Source organism: Chenopodium quinoa, unplaced genomic scaffold (assembly GCF_001683475.1).
Source record: "Chenopodium quinoa cultivar QQ74 unplaced genomic scaffold, ASM168347v1, whole genome shotgun sequence".
Lineage (NCBI taxonomy): Eukaryota > Viridiplantae > Streptophyta > Magnoliopsida > Caryophyllales > Amaranthaceae > Chenopodium > Chenopodium quinoa.
Window position 1 is genome coordinate 2309223 of NW_018742359.1, and position 13343 is coordinate 2322565.

The window sequence follows — 13343 nt, forward strand, 5'->3', positions numbered from 1 at the left end:
CACACGCCCCACATGCATCATCCAGCTGGCGTGGCATAAAAAAGATTTATTCTGATGCTCGGATATTAATCCAGCAAGAGCCAACAACTGTTTGAGTCGTCTTCAACGTTGAGTTATCCAGAAAACTTTCAGAATAGCTCAATGAGGTATTCACAATCAAACCGAGAGGGTCAGTCATTCGGCATGTCCGTCCACTCTGGCCCTCAGATAATCCATTCGGCTCCGTTTGTGCCTTAGCAGCCATACATGTCGTATAGACAACCTTACATGCAGCCGACCCTCTTTGGGGTGCAGGCGACACAAAACGTCCAACCTTTAGACTGGCAGCTCCGTCTGCTAAAACATGGGGAACAACCTTCAGCGTTATCCAAGGAAATAACCGAGGTGGCACAGCCGGCCAAGGTTAAAAATGTTCTGGTAGGTACTTATGATGGTACCACCAACCTAGAAGATCACCTCATGGCCTACACCAACCTCATGTATCTACAAGGGTTGGATGATGCCGCCTGGTGTCGATAATTCCTAGCCACATTGAAGGATGTCGCCCAACGATGGTTCAGTAACTTGCCATCCGGATGCATCAACAGCTTCAAGACGGTTGCGTACTTGTTTGCATCCAACTTTTTTATGAACATTCCTGCTAGGAAAACAAGTCTTGACTTGGGATCCATTCAGCAGGGAGATAAAGAAGGGCTTCGGTCATATATCAGGCGGTTCAATCTGATGAGAATTCAGATTCAAGGGCTGTCTGATGAAGTGGCCTATATGGACTTTTTTAAAGGTCTGAAAGAAGGGTCGACCTTTAAGTTCGACCTTGTCAGAAAGAAAGTAGCTACCCTCCAAGAGGCACTGATGGAGGCGGACGCCTTTATACATGTGACCGAACTTTGCAACATCAGTAAGCAGTCGGACCCAAAGCGGTCAGAAAAATAAGAGAGTCGGCCATCACAGCCGGTTAAGAAAGAAGAGAATAAAAAGAGAAAAGAAGTCTGGGCGGGCGACAGCTTTGAGCAGCCTTCCCAGAAGTGAAAGAAAGAATCCAAATCATACACCCCCAAGTATGATTTTAACAAATATTGTCACTCCATCCTCATGGAGATCAAAGACTGGGTGACCATTTAGAAGCCGACTGCTATGAAAAGTTCTGCCAAAAACAGGTACAAGAATAAATATTGTCATTTCCGTGAGGACATTAGCCATGACACCAACAACTGCTATAGTCTTAAGCGGCTGACCGTTCGGCTGACAAAGGTGTGCTTAAATCTTATATTTTGATGTCCAAGGTTACTTTGCAAACTAACCATGGAAAGTCGTCCAAAAAGAAGCCTCAATCTTATAATAGTTCGGACGCGGATGAAGAAACAATCTATACAATAGCAGGTGGCTTTGCGGAAGGCGGCCCAACCATCCAAAGTACCAAGGACTACATCAGGCGGCTAGATGTCAGCTCAGTTGATGAGGGGCAAGCGTCCAAGGATACTTTCCCTGAAGTTATCATCACTGAGAAAGATAGGTGAAAGCTGAGGATGCCGCATGATGATCCCATTGTCATCGAGTGCAAGGTGGCCAACCAAAAGGTAGACCTAATCCTCATAGACAATGATAGTTCCTCTGATCTCATCTCATCAGCCACAGGTGCTTGGCAAAACTCAAGTACAAGCCTGATAGCATGCACAAGGTATCTCACCACTTAGTTTGTTTAGGGGCTGGAGTGGTGAATCTGGTAGGCCGGATAGATCTACCCATTCGCCTAGGGGAGAAGGGAGAAGGACGCCACATGGTGGTCCGTTTCTTAGTAGTTGAAGAGCTAACGACCTATAACTTGATATTGGGTCGTCCCACTTTGAATGAATCCAAGACAATTATCATTCCATCACTTATGCTCCTAAGTTTGAGAAATATGATGGTTCTGTCGGCTCCTTAAATGGGGACCAGAAGAAGGCCAGAGAGTGTTATCTCTAAAATGTCAAGCCCACTGTGGCCGAATCTGGCAAGGGTGAAGAACTAATAGACCTTGAAGAGGTCAAAGAAGCGGCGCCTGCTCCTGTAGTAGGTGCCAGAAAGAGAAAGGCCGACCAGTTGGTGGCCGCGAAAAAAGAAAAGCAATAGCAATCACTAACCAGGGAATGGTCGGATGAGCTCCGTCCCCAGCCGGCTGGTGATCATATTGATATTGTACTAGACGACTCTCGGCCAGAACGAACTGTTAAGGTCGGGACGGTTGCTTTTGCAAGTTTGGGTGCAAAGTTGCACAATTTGTCAAAAGAGTTCAAAGACATTTTTTCCTTTGAAGTGGAAAAGATGCTAGGCATAAGTCCGAATCTCGCTGTTCATAAACCTGCTATGGATCCCAAAAAGAAGCCGGTTAGGCAAAAGAAGAGGAACCATGGTGAAGACAGAAGTCAAGCGATAGCCATCAAAGTTAAAAAGCTACTTGATAGTGGGTTCATTTGGCTATGTTACTTCCTAGATTAGGTTGCTAATGTTGTGCTTGTCAAGAAGTCGAATGGTACCTGGCGCATGTGTGTTGACTACACAGATTTTAATAAGGCATGTCCCAAGGACATATAACCTCTACTAAATATTGATAGTTTGGTCGATTCTACAGCTGGCCATGCCTTGATGAGTTTCATGGATGCCTATTCTAGTTTCCATCAGATATCCTTGTGGAAGAAAGATCAAGAGAAGACGACATTCGTCACTGATCAGGGGTTATTTTGCTATACTGTGATTCCGTTTGGTTTGAAGAATGCGCCTGCTACTTTCCAACGAATGATTAATACAGTCTTCATTAATCAAATTGGGAGGAATGTAGAGGCGCACGTTAATGACATGATAGTCAAATCCAAGCTACAGACAGATCACCTTGCTGACCTTCGAGAAACATTCGCCACACTCAGGCGGCACCGGGTCATGCTCAATCCCAAGAAGTGTGTCATTGACGTTGAGTTTGGAAAGTTTCTCGGATTTCTGATTGATGAAAGGGGGATAGAGGCCAACCCAGAAAAAATACAGGCGATCATAGACATGCAGTTTCCCCCCACTGTAAAAGAGGTTCAAAAGTTGACAGGTTGTCTGGCGGCATTGGGGAGATTCCTCAGTCGGTCAGGCGACAAGTGCCTCTATTTCTTCCAAGCCATAAAAAAGAAGACCATGTTTGAATGGGGGACGGATGCTGAGGCGATCTTTAAGAGATTGAAGGAACACTTGCACTCTTTACCAAGGCTTGTTAGCCCTTTGCCAAAGGAAGTGTTGTACATGTATCTAGCCATCTCAGACCATGCGCTCAGTGCTGTTCTCCTTGCTGAAAGAGGCGGCACCCAGCTCCCGGTCTACTTCATCAGTCATGTTCTACGAAATGCAGAACTACGGTACCCCATGGTTGAAAAGTTTGGACTTGCTCTCTTCATGGTAGTAAAAAAGTTAAAACCTTACTTCTTGGGGCATCCGGTTGTGGTCTACATAGACAAACCTATCAAGCGGCCTATGACATCCATGGAGTCATCCGGTCGAATGATTAAATGGGAATTGAAATTCAAAGCCCTGAATTCTCTTTCGAACCAAGGAAGGGAGTGAAGGGACAGGCGTTTGCCGACTTAATTGTCGAAATGACAAGGCCGGCTGATCCTGAGAACCTTGATCAGGTTTGGAAGGTATATGTGGACGGGAGCTCTACCATGAACGGTTGTGGTGTAGGCGTCATATGTCAATCTCCTGATGGGGATAAATATGAATATGCACTACGATTCAAGTTCCAAGCCTAAAATAATGAGGCAGAATATGAAGCCCTACTAGCCGGCATCCGCATGTGCAAGGCGGCAGGGGAAAGGAAAGTTAACGCCTGCTCTAATTCACAATTGATTGTTAGTCAATACCGTGGTGACTATGAGGCCACCTATCCATCCATGATCAAATATTTGCAGGCGGTCAAGGAAGAAGCTTGGACACTTGATGAATTTCTTCTAAGTCAGGTACCCTGGTTAGAGAACAATCAGACGGATGCTCTCCCTAAGATGGCATCATCCGCCTCTTGTGATACACCTAGGTCAATCTTTTGGGAAGTTATGGAAAAAAGAAGTATTGAGGAAGATCCCATTGGAGTACTAGACCAAAGCTCAACCTCGATGGATAGCATCCGAGATTACTTAACAGACGACACCTTGCCGGATACTTATCTAGAGATGGTCGCAATGAAAAAACGTGTGGCCAATTTTGAAATTCATAATGGAGAACTTTTCAAGAAGGGCTATCTTCAACCTTTGTTGAAATGTGTCACCCCAAAAAGGGGACAAGAGGTTCTAGAAGACTTGCATTCGGGCTTTTGCGCCTCCCACATAGGCGGTAGGACCCTTGCAAAGAGAACTAGGCGGTAAGGTTATTTCTGGCCTTCCCTAAAAGCAGACACCATGGAAATGGTGACAAAATGCGACAAGTGTCAAAGGTTTGGCAAACTCATACATCGCCCGACCACTAATCTGACGGCCATCCATAGCCCAATACCATTCACCAAATGGAGCATGGACGTACTGGAACTGTATACGCCTGCTACAGGCGAACGAAGGTATATTCTAGTTGTTGTTAACTACTTCACTAAATGGGTAGAGGCAGAGGAGGTCAAAGGCATCAAAATAAAAGATGTTATCTCCTTCATCTGGAGAAATGTTATCAATCGGTTCGGGGTGCCCATATTTATTGTCTTTGATAATGGACTTCAATTTGAAACGCCTACTCTCAAGAATTGGTTGGGAGACCAAGGGATCTCTCATTGCTTTGCATCAGTCAGCCATCCCCAAGCAAACAGCCAGGTTGAAGCCCTCAACAAATTAATCTCATATGGCATTAAAAAGAAAGTCAAAAGAGCTAGCGGTGTGTGGGTGGATGAATTGCCGCATGTTCTATGGGCCATCCGGACGACTGAAAAAAGAGCGACTGGTGAAACCCCATTTTTCATGGTTTATGGTGCAGAACGTGTCTTGCCTATTGAGCACTATGAACTGACTCTTCGAGTCATGTTATATGATGAAGAGACTAACTAGGAGGCGATGCGGCTAGCATTGGACTCACTCCCTGAGTGTAGGGGTAATGCTGCCTTGCGTCATGAAATCTACCGTCTGAGAATGACGAGAGCCTACAACAGAAGAGTACACAAGAGGCCCTTGAAGGTAGGGAAATTTGTGTTACGAAATATGGAGGCAACGAGTAGAGCGAATGAGCAGGGAAAACTGACTCACAACTGGGAAAAGCCTTATCGGATCTATGAAGAAGTAAGAGGCGGCACCTACCGCCTTGGAAACACCAGAAGACAGGCAACTAGCCAGAGCTTGGAATGTATGAAAGGAATGGTGTCCTTCCAACAAGTGTATTATTCTGATAGAGGGTTCAGAATTATTACAGAGCTAATTCTACAGTAAGGTCAAGTGATCGGAATGCCTAGGTGGAGGCCGCTTTCGATCAGTAATATTAAGGTATAATTAATATTGCAGCTTAATCTTAACTGAACTCTTCGGGTCGAACCCAATCGAACAACCGATCCGAGACGAAGAATGAATCCGAAGGATTAAATGATTCGTCAGAGTTTTACGAACACAGACATCGGATATTGAGCCTAGGGTGTCGAGGCCGAGCATCGCAAAATCACAAGCAACAAGTTCGAGCATAGCCGTAGCATCACAGTGGCCTAGCCATGAGAACGCTAGGCTAGCTCAAGCTAGCATACACTATGCATGGCTAGGCGCAAGCCTAGCATGCCATGCGTGCTAGGAGCTAGTGCCCAGATGCTATCGCAAGGCTAAGCCTTGCTAGCACTGGCGCACAGCATGCCCAGCTAGGGGTGTACACCGGTCCAAAACCGGACCGGACCTGGACCGGACCTGTTTGGACCGGGGACCTGAATTGGGTAAATTTGAGGACCGGGGACCGGACCTGATTTAACAGGTCCGGTTCCGGGTCAGACCTGAAACATCAGGTCCGGTCCGGGTTTGGACCTGAATGGACCTGTTTTGTGGTTTTTTTCGTTTTTTTTTATAAATAACCTGTTGGACCTGCATATGGACTTGTTTTGTGATTTTTAGACTTGTTGCATAATTTAATAATTACATACAAACCAAAATTATCAATCACAAAACTACATAACGTCTCTAAAGTTCCAATTTCCAAACACCAAAAATACAAATGAGTCCACCGAAAATACAAATGAGTCCACGAAAACTCATAACATTACATAAAGTCTCTTAAAATTCACCCGAAAATGATCCAAACTTGCCAAGAAGTGAGGAAATGGATCCACCCGGAACCAATTCCAATAAGATATTTAAAGCCTCCTCCTCTCTTGCAATCCCCAAATATCTCTAGCATGGAAATTAAGCTCAGAATCCAGCAATATCGGATCGTATTTTGGTACATGAAAAGATAAAATACTTGCAACTATATTTGTGTGTGATAGATTCCTAAGCAGCTTCACTTCCTCTTCCAGCTCCCTTTTGTGAGCCTACTCTCATTTCGAAACAAAAATAAATCAAACAATCAACTTATAGGAGCAGAATGTAGATAATCTTGTATCTTTAAAGCAGGTAACAATAAGAATCAAACTAATAAATAAAAATTAATGATCTAAAAACACAGCAAATTCACACAGTTAACCATCCAAGACAGGAAAAATTGTGAATTGCATGCTCAAACAAGTCTCAATTGAATAATTCCATTTCAAATTCAACTAAAATTAATAGATCAAGACAAACCAATCCCTAATTTCAAATTCATCACAAAACCCTGAATTGATTCCCTTACCTGAGTTTTCTCTCTAGAAGCACCACCAGAAGCAATCGAAACCTGCAAATTAAAACCAAATTCACAAAATCAAACTTCCACAATTACCCCCAACACAAATTCAAGTTCATAAATTCAAAAACAATAAACCCTAATCATCAAACCTGCTTAACAGCCAAAATTAAAGTTATATAAATAAAATTAAACATAAGAGCTTACCCACATAATTAAAATTAAACATATATAAATTCGAATACGTATATAAATTCGAATATATATTCTGAACATAAATAAAATTCGGCCAAAATGAACAAAAATTCGACCCACATAAATTAAATTAAACATATATAAATTTAAGCATACTTCCAAAAATTAAACATATATAAATTCGAATTATGTATATCTTATTCGAATTAAACATATATAAATTCGAATTATGTATATCTTATACGAATTAAACATATATAAATTCGAATTATGTATATAAATAAAATTAAACATATATAAATTCGAATTATGTATATAAATTAAACAAGAACACTGAACATGAACACCAATACACCATAATTCGGAATTTCAAACAAGAACAAAAGAATAAAGAATAATTAAATATGCAAAAAAAACTTACCGGAGATTTGCGGTGGCTGATGTAGCAAGCCTTGGGTGGGCGTCGCCTGAGAGTGAGGAAGCAAGGGAGATGTCGCAGTGCAAAGGCAGAGGCGAGGAGAGAGTGAGAATGAGGGAGGAGGCGCAACGTAGAGGCAGAGCAGGGTGAACAACGAGTTAGGGTTAGAAAATAAAATAAAAATTGAAGTAGAGCACTGAGCAGCGTTTCTGATTTTTTGAGTTTTTGTGTTTGTTTTTTTTTTTTTTTAAAAAAAAAAAACCGGGTTTCAGGTCAGGACCTGAAACCCCCGGTTTTAGACCGGGTCCGGACCGGAACCGGGAACCTTGATTTTCAAGGACCGGGACCGGACCTGAATCAACAGGTCCGGGTTAGGTCCGGTCCGGATCAGGTCGGTTCAGGTCCGGTTTCAGGTCCTGTCCAGTTTTTGTACACCCCTATGCCCAGCTGCTATCGCAAGGCTAGGCCTTGCTAGCATTGGCGAACAGCATGCCCAGCCGCTATCGCAAGGCTAGGCCTTGCTAGCACTGGCGCACAACACTCCCTGCCGCTATCGCAAGGCTAGGCCTTGCTAGCACTAGCGCACAGCACGCCCAGCTGCTATCGCAAGGCTAGGCCTTGCTAGCATTGGCACGCAACATGCCTAGCTCACTATGGGCTAGCGTGTGGTTGCATGGCGCATCACTACGCATCAGCCAGCAAGCACGCTTGGCTGTGCGTGCATGCATATGCCTACGCCCAGTGCTGGCAGCCTCCCACAGCATCTCGCCAAGCAGCGCCCAGCACAATGCGTGGCTCGCTAGCAGCACGCAAGTGCTTGGAGGGCTGGCTGATGCGTGCTGGAAGATGTACGTTGTGCATGCTAGCTATGCATGTTAGGCTTGCTGTGCTAGCTGGCCAGTAAGGCAAGCAGCCAGCTCACCCATTGCTTGAGGGCGGTTTTGTGAGGGGTGGGGACCAACCCTTGGGCAATGCCTTTGGGAGCAAGGCCATGGTCCCCCCCACTTACTCTTGGTCCTCACTTAACTCTCTCTTTCCCCTTGACACTTGTTGCATTGTGATTGATTTGATTATTTATTTAATTTAGAATTAAATTAATTATCAATTTTATTCATTCTCCTACATTGGTTGGGGAATGAAAATCAAGGGTTCATTTCCCTATAAATACCAAGGCTTGGGTATTTGGGAATGAACACACTTGAGTGAAATTGAAAAGGCAACTCTATAATTGAGTAAACCTTGAATTCGTAAAACTCCAAGTTTATATTTGTTTGGGCCTCGACTAACCTTCAAGGCTTTGGACGATCGGGTTGAAAGGAATGGTGTCCTTCCAGCAAGTGTATTATTCCAATAAAGGGTTCAGAATTATTACAGAGGTAATTCTTCAGTAAGGTCAAGTGATCGGAATGCCTAGGTGGAGGCCGCTTCCGATCAGTAATATCAAGGTACAATTTATATTACAGCTTAATCTTAACTGAACCCTTCGGGTCGAACCCAATCGAATCTCCGATCCGAGACGTCGAATTAATCCGAAAGGATTTAATGAGTCGACAGAGTTTTACGAATACGGACGTCGGAAGTCGAGCTTAGGGCGTCGAGACCGAACGTCGCAAAATCACAATCGACAAGTATGAGCGTAGCCATAGCTAGGCTAGGCTAGCTCATCATAGTCACTAGGCGCGCCGTGGCAGCCCTAGCATGATGTTGGGCACCATGGCTGGCTATCGCTAGCACCAGGCGCGCCAGCACAGCCCTAGCATCATGCCTAGGCGCTGTCGCAGCCCTAGCATGATGCTAGGCACCATCGCAAGCCATCGGCCCATCGCAGGGCCTGTACGCATCGCTAGGCGCACCATGTGTGGCCTAGGATGGCTGGGCGCCGTTACAACCCAGGCAGCATCCCTAGGCGCACCATGCGTGCCCTAGGATGGCCTGATGCCATAGCAGCCCTAACATAGTGCTGGGCACATGGCAGGACCACACGCACCAAGCATAGTTAGTGCTAGGCACTGGCGCATGCGTGGTGCGTGGTGCCTGGGCGAGGCATGTGCGTGCATAGTGCGCAGTGCCGAGGCTGATGCGTGAGGGAGTGCGAGGGGCTGGCAAGCTTGCAAGCAACGTCAAGCCAAGCATGCGTGGCTTGCTAGCAGCACTCATGCTAGGCACTGTGTGCGGGAGACATGCGTGTGCGCATGGTGTGGGAGTGCGGTGCGTGGCAAAAGGCCAGCATGCGTGGCTCGCTAGCAGCACGCATGCTGGGCCATGAGAGTAGCGAGGATGCGAGGGATGCTGGCAGCAGCGCCAAAACGCACCAGCGCTAGCGCCAGCACGCACCAGCCAGCACCAGCGCTAGCACGCACCAGCGAGCATCAGCGATGCTGCTGGGCTTGTGCTAGCATGCTAGGCTAGCTGGCACGCTAGCTGGCAGCTGGGCAGCATGCTAGGGTGAGGCGGTTTATGAGGAGAGTGGGGACCAAGGCTTTGGGAAAGCCTTGGGGAGCAAGGCATTGGTCTCCCCACCTCTCCATGGTCCTCACCTAACACTCTCTCCCTCCTTGAAACTTGTCGAATTGTGATTGCATTTGTTTATTGATTTATTTTAGAAATAAATTAATTGACAAATAATTCATTCTCCCACATTGGTGGAGGATGAAATATCAAGGGAACATTTCCCTATAAATACCAAGCTTGGTATTTGGATTTGTTACAACCTTGAGTGAAATTAAAAAGGTAACTCTAGAAAAGAGTAAACCTTTGATTCGTAACACTCATAGTTATTTTGTCCGGGTCTTGACTAACCTTCAAGACTTAGGACGCTCGGGTCGGGTCGAGGGTATGATCTGTCGGAGATCTCGTCTTTTCGGGATTTTGAAGTAAGAGCTCTTTAGGAGCGAAGCACGCGTCAAAGGTATAATTCTTGTCCTTAATCTTGTTTAATTAAGTTTATTATGCTTGTTTAATTGCTTTAATTTAGGGGCGGGTCTTGGTGGGTTTCCTTCCGCGTAGTGTCGGGTCACTACGAATCCCTACAGCGGTATCGGAGCCACGCTCCTTTTAATTTTTGCAATTATTGTTTAATTGAGGTGTTTTAAAGAATTTTTTTCTGGTTCATGTTCATCTAATTAGATTAGATGCTCGTTTTAATTAATTTTAAAACTCGATTTTATTATCGATTTGGGTGTCGAACCAAGATTTTGGCTCAAAAATAGTGATTTTTGGGTGGAATCGACATTCTGGAACTGTTTCAATACTTTTAGGGTTGTCCAGAAGCCAAATTCGAACCAGAAACCCAATTTTTCTGGGGTTTTTCGTTTTTCAACGAAAGTTTTAATTCCTTTTAAGCCTTGATTAATGCAAGCATTACAAGGTTAGATTAAATGCACATTTGCATCACTAATGTACTGGTTTTAAAATATCCTTGAGCATAATAATGGAGTGTTTATTAGTGCTTAAGTTGATATATCAAGTAGTCACATAAACTTGTTTTTCACAATTTTGCTAATAAATTACAATAAGGTGTGAAAACTTGTTGTGATTTTGCATTTTGAGTTCCCAAATAATGTTAAAGTTCTAATCTTTAAGTGTTTAAATGATTGGAACCCTAACCCTAAATTCCATGTTGAACAAAGTTTGGATTTTTTCATATTTTGGTTGATTAAAATCCATTATGTTCAATTACTTGTGAGTAAAATTTGATTAATCTTCATATCGGAAGATGTAATCTGGTATTTTACACAAGCTTGTAAGTTGGAATTTTTTTTTTTCATTGGATGATTAATTTGTTTTGTAATCCCCTTTTGTCAAGTCCATTATTAATTTGCATATTGGCAAGATTAATTTTTGACATAGCTCATTTTATTATAAGCATAAAGCTTGACCTAATTTTGTTCAAAATTGATAATTTTGGATAAATTTGGGCTTGTGCACCAATTAAAATAAAAATAAAATTGTTCAAGTTAGACTTAACATTTGTTTTATTTTATTTTTCCCTCAAAATTAATTCTAAAATTTGATTTAGAATTGATTATTGTCACACACAAATCGGAATTAAATTCCGAGTTAAATGCACGCAAAATGATGCAAAACCGCAAGCGTCACCAAGGCTAGTCTGCCTGTGGTGTGCATATGGCTGTGCATCGCTTGGTGCGTAGCTGTGTGGCATGGAGGGGTGTTGTGTGGTGCATGTGCTGGCGCGCAGGGGCCTTAGGCTGCTGGTATGCTTGTGCGGCTGCTGGGCAGCGAGGCAGCAAGCCCCAGGCAGCCAGCCCCTGATGCTTGTGCCAGCAAGCTGCTGGTGCTAGCATGCTAGGCAGGCTGTGCTAGGCGCACCTGCTAGCTGCCAGCACCACGCACCATGGCGCAGGGGCCATGGCTGCCTAGCAGCCATGGTGCGCCAAGCATCATTGGATGATGCTTTTCTTGCTTAAAGATGAGCTATGAATTTTGCGATTTTTCCGTATTAATAATTTTAATTAATTACTTTAACGAGGCTAAAAACCTCGATTTTCGATTTTGCAAAATTTTGACAAATTATGGGTTATGCCGACTTAATTAACCGGATTAATTAAGTACGGATGCAGAATTTAGTGGGAGCTTAATTGAATGCGTTGGCATTTTGCGTTTAGAAATAATGAATTAAACCATTTTGACTAGTTTTAATTAGGCGCGTTAATTTGATTAACGACCTAAGTTAGTTACTAGTTTTGCGTGTTTAATTATGTATTTCGTAAAATTGCATGGGCCGTTCATAAATAGTGAACGGGTGAATGAAAATTACTTTCAAAACAGGTTGTTTGAAAATGGCAACTAGTGGGGCCCGACTAGGATAGAAAATACGGACTGCGTTCCGTTATGTATTTTTGTCAATCTAAATACGGTCTGCGAACCGTTAAGTATTTTTGTACTATTTAGATTAATCCTAGTCGTTCTAGCTAGCTTCTTTTATTTCATTTTGGTCAAGAAGTCTCAAGACGGTGTTCGAGGAAGACGAGCCAAGATGATGACCCATGGAAATTGAAGATTTCAAGGGGTCATGCTAGTTGCCTAAATGCATCTATTATATGCCTTATATATTGTTATATATATTTGTTTGGTAGATGCATGTCTAGGATTTCTATGATGTTGCGATGATTAGTTAAGTTCACTTAAATCAACCAACATAGAAACCCTAGGTCCCTTAATAATATTGAGCTAAAATTTGCCATTCCAAGGACAACACTTACCGAACTAATGCGCGTACGTGATGGATTACGCCAAAGCGAGGCATCACTACTTCCCTAGGAACGTAAGGTATACTAGGTATACAATTTGTCTTGGTTAAGCTCAACGATATCAGTAAGGAGTCCTTAGATGTCGTGGCAAAGAAATAGATATCAGTATGCATTAGATGCGACATTTTATCAAACCGAGGGTAACTTGGAGCTATTAGCAATTGAATTGCTTACCTTAAGATAATTAATGGATAAGACAAGCCAAAGCATGCTTAACTATTTCTTGATCTTTGGGATCTCGGAATCATTTTATTCTCGCCCATAAGGGACAATCTTAAAATGCGTGGATAAAATGTTCAATAAGTGTGAATAAATGCATGAACGCTTTAAATTTTTTCAACTTATTGATGTATGAATGGTTTTTTCATTTCAAATTCTTTCAATTGTAGAATCATGTCTGCAAGTAACACAAACAACAACCATGTGTGCCCAGAACTCCCCGATAAGTTAGCTATCAAGCTTAACTTAACAAACCTTGATGAATGGGAATAAGAACTCAGGAAAACTCTCCGAAGTTGTTCCAAGGAGTATGTTCTGGATACTTCCCTCCCAACTCTCTGTTCCAAGACCCTCTTAAGTGATGAAACTTATTGTGCATGGTCGAAAGACTGCAAATTAGTGTCACAACTCATGGCTAACTCCATCCCGGAAGAATGGAAAGAAAAACTTCTATTTTCCTTCCC